At 47.5% G+C, this 14,001-nt stretch overlaps 1 long non-coding RNA gene across 1 annotated transcript; it reads right to left on the bottom strand.

Annotated features, from left to right (window-relative positions):
- Nucleotides 1-11,266: 11,266 nt before the first annotated feature.
- LOC140690907 (uncharacterized) lies at nt 11,267-13,632 on the bottom strand. Its single transcript, XR_012066258.1, has 3 exons — nt 12,688-13,632; nt 11,994-12,078; nt 11,267-11,610 (listed from the first exon to the last, which is right to left on the bottom strand). It is a non-coding gene; the product is annotated as an uncharacterized lncRNA (long non-coding RNA).
- Between the last annotated feature and the right edge of the window lie 369 nt (nt 13,633-14,001).

Genomic DNA, 14,001 nt, shown 5'->3' with positions numbered 1-14,001 from the left:
TCCCCAGGGGACCCAGCGTCCCATCACCACGCACTCTTTGCAGGCTCCCGCTTGAGCCAGGCTCGCACGTGAGCACACGTACACGACACGGAGATGCATGTGTCATCCTGGCTGTGGGAGAAGACGGGCGTGCACGTGAACACATGCGTGGGCAAAGCCCACCTCAACAGGCGCAGGTGCCCGCAGCAGCAGCGAGGCGTGAGGCCTGGCCAGCCCTGTGGGGTGCAGACGCGTGTCTGCCCTGGGCCGGACTGCTGAGGGCACTACCGGGGCTGCTCCGAACCCTAAAGCTCTGTCCTGGGGCCCCTCTGCTCTCTCCCTGCTCTCCCCGAAGGGCTGAGGGTGGACATGCAGGCCTGTCCCGAGCGCTAGGGTTCCCTCACAGAACCCGTCCTGGTGAGGGTCCCGGCCACCCGCCATGGCAGGTGTGGCCAGGACCCTCGTAAGCCTGTGAGCAGAGGCTGGGCTCATCACTCACCATGAGGGGCAGGCCCTCCAGAAGACTGCCCCTTCCCCTGGTAACCCTACCTTTGCAGCTCTCCCCACTTCTAATAAGGTTGTTTCCTCTGGGAGGACTCACATAAAACACTGGGTTCCCAGGAGCCAGCTGGGGGCAGGGAGCGGGGAAGTGGGGATTCCATGGCTGAGCAGAGGCTCAGTTCCACGCGCACTGACCAGAGGCCAGGCTCTGGAGACAAATCAAGGCCGGGCAGGGATGAGGGGCAGCCTGGGAAGGAAGAGCAGATGAAAGAGGCCGCCCCCAGGATCTACCAGGCTGGGACTCGGTACCCCAGAGCTGGAAGCCCGCCTTCTTTCCAACTGGGATAGAGAAACAGGGACCCAGGGGGCTCTCGGAAGCCAGCTAGCTGCTCAGGGAGTCGGAACCGTTCGGTTCGGTGCACCTTCCCCAGTGCCTGCGGCCTAAAGAGAGGCTGGTTGCGACGGCACTCCCGCCCAGAACGCGCTTCTGTCCCCTTGTATCAAGCAGGCTCCTGGCATGGTCAGTCCCTTGGGCTGTCGCCATGTGGGCACTCTCCTTCTGAGCGCCTGTGCTGGACCCAGCAGCTGCGAGCACGCTGGGACACCCCTCTGCTGACGGGAGAGGTTACATTGTGGGGACAGAACTCAGGGGGACCTGAGTTGGCTGTGAGGCAAGTCTGTGCCCTTGTGACTAAAAAGTAGCGAGTACTCTTGCAAGAGTGTCAGGTTCTGGCCTCCCCCTCCCCCCACACCCACCCCTGCTCTGTCCTAAGGCACCCCTCACTGTGCTGTCACTCATCATTAGCAGTCACTATCACTGCTGGGACGGCCCCTGTCAGGCTGTGGAGCTGGGAGGGGGCGGAAGAATGTCAGGTGACTCACGGCCTCAAAGGAGAGGGCTGGACACACAGAACACCCCAGAACACAGAGCCCAGGTGCGGAGGCACCTTCTGGGATGCTCTGGCCCCACCCTTTCTTTTGCTAGAGGAGAAAACGACTCAGGAGAACTTCCCAACAAGCCCCTCGGCTTGGAGAGGGTCTGTCCTCTAGGGGAAGGCTTTGCACACCGCCATCCATGTTTCTTTGTCTCGTCCAGGGAAGAGAGAGAGAGAGAGAGAGAGAGAGAGAGAGAGAGAGAGAGAGAGAGAGAGAGAGAGAGAGAGAGAGAGTGTGTGTGTGTGTGTGTGTGTGTGTGTGTGTGTGTGTGTGTGTGTGTCAGAGAGAGAGTCTGAGAGATTTTGTAGAATCAGCCATCTGCACTGGCAACTAATGACCAGTAAGCTCTCAGCTCTCAGAGGGGGCTTCGGTAGGAAGGATGAGGCTAGAAGTTGAACCCCATCTCCTGACTCTCTGTTCCTCTCAACCCCTTAATGAGCACCTGCTGATGACTGCTGGGCCTGAGGCAGTGGACGGGGTGCACAGGTGCAACAACCAACTAAAGAAAATTAGCCACGTGCAGTCAATCGGGGCAGTGGGCAGGGAGAGCCACCAGCAGGACACAGGCTCTGGGAGTTCAGAGCAGGAAAAGGGCTCATCCGACTGGGGAATCAGGCAGCTTGAAGTGAGTTAGTGTTTCAAAAGCCAACGGTCAAGTTGGGGCCATCTCTTCAAAGTGTTTGTTAGGAGATACAGGTGAGAGGGAGCTGAGATGTGTGCCTGATTTACATCAGCCCACACAGGATTATGCCACCCATTTGCAGGCAATTTTCAAGTTAAAATGTTGTCAGAGGGTTGTCACAGTTTTGATCTTTCTTTTCTGTTCTTTCTCAATCCACCCACATTTTCTAGTTGGGTTGGAAAGGAGAAAGAACTTGGTTTGGATTCAAGGGTTTGGGGAATTGTTAAAGTTAGACAAGACTTTAAAAAATTGTCTAGTTTTCTCTTAGGAAAATTCATGCCCAGACCCCAACATCACAAATGTTGTTGGACGCAGAACTTCTTGGGGACGAGAGAGACCAGGACAGGCAGTTTATCTAACCTCAGGCTATCTCTTAGGGTTTCAGCTTGACTTACTTTTCCGCCTCATTCAGAGATGCCCCTGCAGCTCCTGCCAACCACCACCCTGCTTCACCGAGCTCTGAAGGCAGGGTCAGCACCAAGTTCAAACAGTGGCCTTGCCGCTGACTTCTCTGATTGTGGGCCAGTCACTGTCTGAACTGCCATGCCTGCTTTTAGATAAAACAGATAATAAATGTGAAAGTGCTCTGGAAGGTGGATGTAACACAAATGCCCAGCCACTGCCAGATAAAGAAGCGTGGTGAGTGTGAATTTAAACCAGGCACCTGGAAGCCTCTGATGTCCGTGGGGGCCAGGAGCTGGGTGTGGACCCTGGTAGATGACTTGGGCAAGCGACACTGACTGTGGATCATTTGCTGTCTTCAACCCCAACCAGTCCCAAATTCTGGAGAGTTAAGGCTTATCAAAGAGGGAACAGAGAAGGGGTATAGTAAACGTCTGGGCTGACAGAATCAAGATTCAAAATGACCTCAGGGGGCTGGACAGTTAAAACTGAGCAGAGATCATTGCAAAGTCCTGCACTGAGTTTGAAAAACCAAATGTGCAGGGAAAGGTGGGAAGAGTGAGACCCGACTACCGTCAGTTCATGTCAGAACAATGACCGTTTCAGTTGCTAAGGTCCTCGGTGGCTAACTCTGTGGAAAATGCCAGAGAAAGAAGCGGCTGCGTGGCATCACAGTTAACAGGAGCCCCAGAAGCTCACAAGGTCCCGGGGTCCTGGCTCAAGGCAGGAGGCTGGTGCTCAGTTCTCAACTGAACAACCACAGCTGATCACCGACAGAAGTACCTTACGAGGACGCTCTGGCCCCAGGAGGGGAGTCCCTCTGTTACACCAGGCAGGCTTAACAAGTGGCCAAAGGAAGGTGCTCAAAACAGGGAGGGTCTGGAACCTGGAAACGGTTGGAGGAAAGAGGCTGGAGAGGACTTTGGGAGAGCCATGGCAGCAGGTGTGCGCATCACAGAGGGAAGCAGCTTGACAACCAGCCTCAGTAGGACAACCAGCCTCAGTAGGACAACCTGGGGCTCCCAGAAGTTCTGGAGGAATAACTACAGTTCAGTTTGAGGCCACCAGGCTGTAAGAACTGGAGACTCCTCCAAGGGCCCTTAGGCCTCTCTGGCCTGCAAGGGGCCTGGGCTTCCCTGTGAGCCTTTGAGGGGCCTCCCCTCAACTTTGAGGACATTAGGCCAGATAAGAGTGGCTTTTCTTTCTCAGGATCCTGGGAGCCCAAATAAGCACTAGGGGAAGAAGACAGGTGATTGGGAAGAGGGAATGACAAAGTATAAAAAGAATAAAGCCATCCCTGAATTAAGTTTATGGATACAGGTGAGGAGCAGTGACCAGGTGTGGACTGAAAGAAATCAAAAGTGCCCAGTGCCCTGTACGCACGGAATTCACCCACGGCCTGAAATTCCTCCCACAGGAACCACCCGTGGTGACAGCACTGCTGCCCCAGCTGAGGCGCGATGCTGTCTGGCGGCAGTAGCATATGATATATCGAGTCGGCATGTGGACACCTGGGGGAGAAGCTTGAGGAGGCGGACACAGGGTAGACAAGGTTTCACAAAGCCCAGAGTTAAGAAAACTTTGCCAATTTACCAAGTACTCTACCCAATGAAAGACCAAGGGTGAAGTACGGGAGGGTCCTCACCCACTGCCTCCCTACCCCAGCTCCCCGATGCCACTCCTAACTTCCCCAATCCTTTCCTTAGCTTCCAATATTCAATCTGTTGCACCCTGCTGATTCCTCTTTCCAGATGTCTTCCACATCTGTTCCATCCATTCTGCCCCTCAGAACCCCCCAAAAGTCACGGTGTTAGCCGAGGCCTCATCATCTCTCACCCACCTGGGTAAGCTCCAGACCGACCCCTGCATTTCTTTTGACCAGAATCGACTCAGCCCCTGCAGTCACATTACCCTTCCCACAGCTCGCCTCCGACCTGGCCCCGCTTGCTCAGAGCAGTCCGTGGGTCCTGCAGGCACATCACATAAGCCTCCTCATGGAAGTGCAGTCAGGCCGCAGCTCCACTCTGCACCCACTACCCCCAACCCCAACTGAGCCAAAAAGGACAGCTCCCACCCTCCTAACCCATTCCCTGCCTCTCCCTTTTGGGGAGGCCTCTGCTAGAAATGCTGTCCCTCTGATCTCCCCTACTTTCAATATGTCTCATGCTTCAGTGACCCCCCTGAAGAGCCACCTCCTTCACAAGGCCCTCCCAAACCCTCCGCTGGAAGCCTCTCCTCCCTCCTCCAAGTTCCTTTAGCACTTGGTGCTGGTCCTGTGCACTGGAAGTTTGTCACCTACTTCTGGTAACATCTCTTCTTTGGCTAAGGTAGACCCAGCTGCTGGATAATGTGCTGGTTCTCACCAGTGTATGTTCTGTCTCCCTACCTAGACCATAAATTCTAATCCCAACCATAGATTCCCAGAGAGTGGAGTGGGAATGGCATCTCCTCCATCCCAGGGCTGGGCGTAGTGAGCACTTGGTACGGCGTGTTGACTGGGCATGGTGGGGAAAAAACGTAGCCATGAAGTTGAGAGACCTGGGTTTTAGCTCTTTGCTGGCACGAACGGGTCATGTGACTTTGGATACAGTGGCAAGTTTCCTTCCCTGCAAAACGATGAAGAAGATGGACCGTGCGAACATCCCTTCCAGCTCTGGCGCTCCCTGAGTCTATGTGACTAGGAACTGACCCAGCCCTAGGCCTGGCTAGGGAAGGAGCAAGGGAAGCCATGGACCAGCCCTTGGAGGGAGACAGGAGAGGGAGATGAGGAGCTAATAGCTCTGGAGGAAGGAAGGACATGCTGGGCTAATGGGATAATTGGATAATCCTCAGAGCAAGGGGCTGCCAGGCTGGGGCCAGCTGTTAGAAGCAGACACAAATAGCACAAGCAAAACAAGGGCGCTGGTGCAGGAAGCAGCTTGCTGAGAGATATGGGGGAGGGGTGGCGATGGTCAGAGGGGAGGGGAGGGGATGGCAGGGAAACTGGAGCCCCCCATCCTGGGGGGTGTTGAGGTCAGGCCCTTAGGGACCCTGTGCTCTGAATCTGTAACAAGGATTCCATTTAGGGACCCTGGACCCATTCCCACACTAGGGTACATTCTTAGAGACCCTGGACTTACTCTGGCCTGGAGGGTGTCTCTCCACCAAGACAGCCCTTAGGGACCATGAAGCCCTTATCTCTGCCCACTGGGGTTTATCTGCAGATGGGCCGTTTGACATGCCTGTGAAAATATTGCTGGACTCATAAAATAACAATTTTGGATGCAGGTCTCAGGGTTCCCTTCATTTCAGGTTAATAAGTGAATCTGTCAGGGGGGCTGGGCACAGAACAGAAGAAACCTGGGAGATGGCTTTGGTCTAGGAGTCAGAAGCCTGGCTTCTAGCCCCAGTCCTGCTGGGTCACATAATTCATGATGTGATTTTTCTGGTCCTCAGCCCATCCATTGGAGCGGGGAGGGGGACAATCAGCAATACCTTCCTGCGAGGCCCTTGTGAAGATAAAACAAGATCATGAATGGGAAAGTAACTGGAAATTTCTCAGTGCTCAGTCCTAACTCCGCTTCTAACTGTATGATTTTAGAAAGGCTATTTCCTTCCCCTGGGTTCAGTTTTTCCTACTATAAGGTAATAATATCAAATGGGATGCTCTTTAAATTCCTTTTAATCCTAATGACTCTAATTCTTGTGAAAACAGTCTGTTACACTTGTATACACTATAAGGAATGTCTGAGAAAGGAAAATTTATGGCCAATATTATTCATGAATTTAGGCATAAAATACTTAATATTAGCAAACCATACCCAGCAATGTATAAAAATAACGTAAATCATGACCCATCAGGGTTTATCCCAGGGATGCAAGGGTGGCTTAACATTACATAGTCAATGTTACTCATAATAATAAATTAAAAAACACACCTCAATAGACACAGAAAATAATTTTGATTAAAGAAATTCAACATCCATTTATGTAAAAACTCTTAGCAAACTAGAAATATAAAGGTATTTTCTTAGCCCAGTAAAAGGTTGTTTTTCAAAAACCTATAGCAAACATCATATTTGGTGGTGAAATATTAGCAGTCTTCTATTTCTAGTAAAGACCAAACCCACTAAGCTATTCAAAATGGTAGTAAAGGTCCTGGAGAACACAATAAGATATGAAAAAGAAAATAATACAAGACTGGGAAAGGAAATAAAGTTGATACTATTTGCATTAATTGCATTCAAAAAATTTCTTTGGAGTATTGCTATACTAATGAGAGTTCATCAAGGTTGTTGGACATATGATCAATATGAAAAATCAAAAGCATTCCTATAGTCTGCAAAAACTATTTACAAATAGATAATTTACAATAGCAATAAAAACTAGGAGGTATCTAGGCATAAACCTAACAAAAACGCACAAAAGAGAAGACTCGAATCGATAGAGAATGCCATGTTCATGAATGGAAAGAGTCGATATTGTAAAACTAGCAACTCTCCCCAAATTAACTTGAAATCAAGTACAATTCCCTTAAAAATCCCAAGAGGACTTCTCATAAAATTTGATAATTTGGATCCAAAAAAATCACATAAAAAAAAGGACCCTTTTTCTTTTCCTTTGAAGAGGTGAAAATTTGCCTTAACAGATACCTAGGTATAAAGCTCAAGTCATTACAATAGGCAAATGGGCAGAGGCAAAGTGAACGGGATACAAAGGTTAGAAGCAGATTTGTCTTGCACGGGAACGTGTTATGTGGTAGAGGTCACGTTACAAATCACAGAAAAAGGACAGTGTTCATTAAATGGTTCTGAGACAATGGAGTTTCTTCATGGAAAGGTAAAACTGAAACAAAATAAAGGGGGTAAAAAAACTTTAATTCCTTTAAAAGCAAACATAAGAAAATATCTTTATGATCTCTGGGGAAAGACAGATTTCTTAAAACACAAAGCAAAAACTTTAAGAGAAAATGCTGCTAAATCAACTAACTTTTAAACTGCCTCCCACCAAAAAAAAAAACAAAAAAACAAACAACACTTCTAAAATGCAAAGAAAAGTTGCAGACTGGGAGAAGGTATCCACAGTGCATATAACCAATAATCAGTAAAGGGCCAGTGTCCATAATATATAACTCCTGTGAAAATGAACAACCTGCTAGATAAACAGGTGAAATTCTGATCAGACATTTAGATGAAGAAATAAATGATCAATAAACATGTGAAAATGAGTTCAATCCCCTCATACACTGTTGCTGAGAATGTAACGTGGTCCAACCACTATGGAAAATAATATGGAAGTTCCTCAAAAAGTCAAAAATAGCTTTACCATATATCTGCACTCTCACATTTATTCACTACAGCCAACCACAGAGACAACCCAAATGCCCGCCCATGGCCGAATGGATAAAAATGATGTGGTATGTATATACAATGGAAAAGGAGAAAATCCTGCCATTTGCAACGTGGGTGGACCCCAAGCTCATCACCTAAGCTAGATAAGGCACACAGAGGACTGTATGGTATCACTTACATGTGGAATCTAAAAAAGTTAAAACTGTAAAAAAAAAAAAAAAAAAACAAGAGTAAAATGGTGGTACCAGGGGATGGGGGTCTGTTTGTATGTGGTGAGACTGATGTGTTAAGGGCAAAAACTTGTAATGAGTAGTAAATAAGACAGAGTTCTAGTGCACAGTGTGATGAATACAGACAACGATTCGCCTTCACAGATATAACTACATATGACTGTAATTATGTAATGTGATAAACACTGCGGCATCGACAATCATTACAATTCAAATATATCAAAGTAACACACGATACACCTTAAACTTACACAATGTTACATGTCAAATTTATTCAATTTGGGGGGGTAGGTAATTTGGTTTTTTTTTTTAATTAATTTTTTTTAATGGCGGTACTGGGGATTGAACCCAGGACCTTGTGCCTGCTAAGCATGCACTCTACCACTGAGCTATACCTTACCCCCAAATTTATTCAATTTTTTAAAAAGTTTTAAAAAAATTTTAAAAAGAAGTTCAATCTCACTAGTAATTAGGGAACGGCAAATTAAAATGTTTTGCAGCCATTCACAGCCAGCCAATTGGCAACAATGTGAAAGTGTCAGGGGGGCCCAATCACATGATTAGAGTCACATGATTAGAGGGTTAAGGCTTTAAGCATGACCTTCAGGGAGAGGAGAGGGCTGGACACTGAATTCAGCATCATGGCCTGTGATTCAATCAACCACGCCTATTTAATAAAAGCCCAATGAAAGCAAAACTCTAGACAACAAAGCTGGGCTGAGCTTCCCTGGTTCACATACTCAGTGAGCACTGTCACTGACGTGCCTGGAGGGTGATGCGTCACCCCACAGGGAGGCGACACAGAAGCTTTGAGTTCGGGACCCTCCCAGACCTCGCCCTGTATCTCTCTTCTTTTGGCTGGTCCTGATCTGTATTGTTTTTGCTACTATAAAACTGTAATTGTAGGTTTAAAAAAAAAGTGTTGATGAAGATGTGGAGAGACAGAAATATGTAATACGCAGTAGGCTGAAGCTGTGAACATCCTAAGACCCGGCACTTCTAGGCCTCAATCTTCAATGACACACACGTACATAAAACCATGCACACAGACGTTCCCGGTGTCACCGTGATACTAAAAAGCCGAAGCAGCTCTCAGAGGTGAACTGAATATATAAACTGTGGTTTGTTCCTTCAAGGGAACTACCATATAGAGGACAAAATGAGTGAACTCGATTTAGCAACACTTATTCTGTACTCTGAGCTAAATTTCTCTAGCAATTTCCAGACAGTGCCTTCAATTTCTACCTCATGTGCCAGTGCGCATGGCCATTGTCCTTCCTCTCACTTTCAGCCCCCAAAATCTTAATGATATAACTTAGATGCAGCTCCCTCTTAAATCATCCCTGGGTCCTTTAATCCTGACATCACAGATACGAAAACCAAGACCCATAAAGGTTAAGTCGTGCTAACTTCACGTGGCAGAGGAGTGGCGGGAACAGAACTGGAAGACTGCACTTCTGACTCCTTGTGCCATGTGAGGCTGCAGAGAATCTCAGAGAACGGTAAATGTAGAATTTATTCGCCTTACACTCATAGCCTGGGGCCCTCTGGCCCTCCAGCATCCCTCTACAGCTCAGGTCTCAGCTGCTATAACCCTTTCAGCTGACGAAGGGTTTAGATGTGGCTTCACCACTAACTCTCCATGTGACTCAGTAAGTCAGACTCTCTGTGCCTCAGTTTCCTCATCTGTTAGACGCCAATGATCTCCACCTGACTATCAAACGAGCTCATTAATAGAATCAAGTGAAATAAAGGATAAGGCGCTGTACACGTGTAAAATAAATGAGGAATTATTAACTTTGTATTGTTCTCAGGATGCAGAAATGCCTGCCCTCTTGTTGAAAGGATCATGGGATGTCCAATCTGTAAAGAAATCTGATGTGGAGAGTTCTGCTGTGAAGATAAATGAAAGATGGTGGTGGAGCGGGGGGTGCTGGCCTTTGCCAGAAGCAGGACTCTGGGAGCTCTGCTCCCTCCTCCTGCTTGTCGCCTCTGCTCTCTGGCACAGGAGGACTAGCAGGCAGTCTAGCGTCCCAGGAGGCCTCACGGCCAGCCCTGACAAAATACTGAAGTTAGCCAAGAGGTCTTTAACCCTCTTCCCTGTGCTCGTCTCCTGGTCTAGGCTTTACAACATCGTTCCTGAGTGACTGGAGGAGGAGTTCTGTTCCACCTCCTCCCCCTCCACCCACCACTGTTAGGTTTCCCACTATTTAAGACCTGTGAGGACCCTGAGGTTAGGAACTGTGCCTGGACCCATCTGGGCAGAGTCAGTATTCAGCAAATGCTGAACTGAGCCAAAGGCACTGCCTGTGTGTCCCTCTTTAACCAAAAGTTCTGTGCTGAGCTGGGCTGTGTGCTCACAAGGAAGATGTCTGATGGGTACCTTCCTACACAGACTGTTGGGAACCACTGCCTTTGCCTTCCCCTCTCAGGCTCTGTGCATTTTGCAACAGGCCTGTGGGGGCGACGGTCACCCTGGAGATGGTCACATACTGCAGCGGAGGAAGGAACAACGACTGTGAGTGTATATGCCGCAGACGCTTCCCGCCCTTGACCCCCTGCTGCCCAGGGGTTTCACAGCTCCACGCTCCCGCTGCCCGGCGAGGGCCGTGGCCTGGGGCTCCCCAGGGCAGGGCTGGTGCTGAGGGACGTTGTGAAGTTGGGTTGGTTATGCTACCTCTCTTTTCTCGTTTTTAACACGTAGAAGTGTTTCCCATTCTCCTACTTCACAGTACTGTTAAGGACTAAATGTGAATTAATTAACGAGGAATTAAAGATTAAATGTGAACATGAGTAGGAAGAGAAGTGAGACAGGCAAAGCATCTCCAGAGCCAGGCTGGTCGCAGGCTGGTCTCCTGCTGGCGATCCTTGGGCCACTGCCAGCTTGGACCTCGGTCTGGCTTCCCGGGGCCACTTCTGGCCCTCCCCTCATCCAGACCAGAGACACAGGGACTAAACATGGGAACCCTGCCCTCCTGAGTGACCTTTTATCTGCACAGGATTGTTTCCTCTGCCAAACAGACCAAAAGGAAGGAAGGCCAGCAAGACACTAGTTCTTTTCTTAGCTCCTAAGTGACTGACATTTCAGGAAACCAAAATTCTGACTGGGACCAGGGAGAACTTAATTCACCCTGCCTGTCTGCAGCAGGGTGAGCCTTACATCAGGATTCTGCTACACAGGGTGAAGTTTTAGAGGGTCAGGGAGGTCTCCATCTAGAAATATTTTCCAAACGCATTTGCTCGTGCTTGAAAATCCATCAGAGCTTTCTTCTTTGGCACAAGCCAAATGTGGGATTTGTCTTCGGTACAATCACACAAACCATACATAAAAAATTGTATTAGTCACCTCAGTGTGGATTTATAAATTGGTTCTTTCCTGAGACTAGGCTTGGATGGAGAGGAGACGAGAACACTGCAGGCGGCAGCCCTGGGGCTGGAAGAGGGGAGATGGGACGCGTGCAGAAGAGCAAGGAGGTAAAGGGAGTAGAGCTGGGGCAGCCCTTCCACCGGGACCATCAGCTACAGCCTCCAAAGTACTCAGAAAAACCACCTGTAAAAAAGGTCAGAGAAACAGATCACACTCCACGATTCCATTCATATCTGGCAAATGCAAACTGATCTACAGGGACAGAAGGCCTGGGCAGGCTGGGGTAGGCAGGTGGGAGGAATGACAGAGGGGCATGGGGCAACTTTGGAGGGATCTGTATGCTGATTATGATAATGGTTTCAGGAATGTATATATGGGTCAAAATTTATCAAACTGTACAGTTTAAATATGTGCAATTTACTGTATGTCAGTCATACCTCAATGATACTTTTTAGAAAAGAATATTTTAAAAGCTACAGGAATACAGTGCGCCTGCCAAATCACCCATCTCACACAACTCTGGTAAGTTCTAGCAGAAACAAGTGTTTTCCAAGAGGACACCTCACCTCTCTGAGAACTGGGCTCCTCCCTGTAAGCTGATAGGGACGAACTGGGCAATCCCAAGGTCCTACCCAGACATCGCAGTCGAGGCTGTTGGGGTCAAATATGTTAACTAATAGGAAACTATTATGAAAGCTGAAAGGATTTGACACATGTAGAAGTTTGGAATTATTCAATAACCAGTGTATATAAAAATACTGGGTAAAAATAGTGGATTAAACATACACCTAATTTCACTGTATCTAAAACTCCACTAAAGAGGATTTTTTTTTTTAAGGCCAAGTCTCCAAAGGGAGCTCTTGGAAAGAAAAAAATATGACATCAGAAATGAAAATTTTAATAAAAGGATTAGAAGGCAGATTGAGAAAATTTCCCAGACAGTAGACAAAGATAGAAACTAAGAAAGAACAGATGAGAAATTCATCCCAATAGCTGAACCACGGGAGTTTTAGAAACACAACGAAGGATATAAAATAATTCAAAAGAAACACTCCAGAATCAAAGGACATGAATTTTCAGAATGAAAGGGCCACCAAGTGGCCAGCAAAATAGGTATGTCTTGGTGACATTTCTTAATGCTGGGGATGAAGAAATCCTACGAGACCACATGCAGAGAAGGCCTGGCCTCACCAGCAGTCCTGAGAGCTGGACGACAATGGAGCCACACCATCAAAGTTCTGAGGCAAAATGAATTCTTACCTAGGATTCCACTCAGCCGTCTTCAGACATGCAAGGTTTCCAGAAATTTCCCTTTCATGGACTCTCAGAAAGTTCTAGAAAATATATGTCATCAAAAAGAAGGAAGCAATAGGGGTGGGTACAGCTCAGTGGTAGAGCACATGTCTAGCATGCACAAGGTCCTGGGTTCAATCCCCAGCACCTCCATTAAAAAAAAATTAAATAAAGTAAAAAGAAAGAAAAAAAAGGAATAAGAAATGAGAAGACATGGGGTCCAGAAACAGGTGACCCAAGACAGGAAAGAGGCAAGGGAATTCCTCAGGTGATGGTAAGGGGTGGGGCGTGGAGTCCCCTCTCTGCCATTTCTTGCTTTGTGACCTTTCTTTGCTTTGTAAGTCATTCATCCACATGGCTAACTTTTCTTTTTCTATAAAGATACCTGATGCTTTCAAGGGGCAGTCTTGCCATGTAAGAAAGTACACTCCCTGAGGGCAGGGCCTGTGTCTGTCTGGTTTGTGGTGGACTGTACATTGCATTCTGTAAACCTGCTGTGGTTCCGAGGTCTACAAATGGTGCGGCGGGGGGAGACTTTTTTCTTCTTTTCTTTATTTTTCACTCTTTTCGTTTTCTCCTCTGTTGTTTTCTGTTGGTAGGACACACTCAAAGATCCAAATTTGTATTAAAAATAAATGGAAAAAAAGGAAGGAAGAAGTACTAGCACAGTGCCTGACATGTAGCAAATATTCAATAGCTATTTATTGAATGAGTGAAATGGAAGATAAAGGCAATTAGTGTATTAGACTCTTAAAGCTGGAAAATTATGTCAGTCAGCGAAATTAATCACAGATGGAGAAACAAAAGCCTAGTGAGCAGGAACATGAGTCTGTGGTCACCCCAGCTAAGTAGGAATGGAGCTCAGACTGAAGTCCCGACCCTGTGGGAGCTCAACAGAGGGTAGGTCAGGACAGGACAGATGGGGAAGGGAAAGAGCTACATATTTGATTATTTAGAGGAAAACAGGAATGCAACAAAATACTATTCTGAACTAACTAGTCAAGTTGGGCAGTGGAGCAAGATATAGTAAAAAGAGTACAGAGTATCTGGTTCAAGTCCCCCCTCTGCTACTTACCTATGTGATTCTGGGCTAGCTACCTCATCTCTGGTCTGTTTCCTGTTTCCTTTCCTAAAAAGCAGGGATGTAATAGCATTGACTTCACAGAATTTTCGTTAGATTGGAAGTAGATCAGATGCGGCATGTGAAGAAAACATTTTGCAAGCTATTAAATATCAGATTGCTAATCTAGTTGCCTAGGATCCCTCCTGAGTAATCTCCCA

Source organism: Vicugna pacos, chromosome 32 (genome assembly GCF_048564905.1).
Source record: "Vicugna pacos chromosome 32, VicPac4, whole genome shotgun sequence".
Lineage (NCBI taxonomy): Eukaryota > Metazoa > Chordata > Mammalia > Artiodactyla > Camelidae > Vicugna > Vicugna pacos.
The sequence above is the reverse complement of the archived record's forward strand: the minus strand, read 5'-3'. Positions and strand labels throughout refer to the sequence as shown.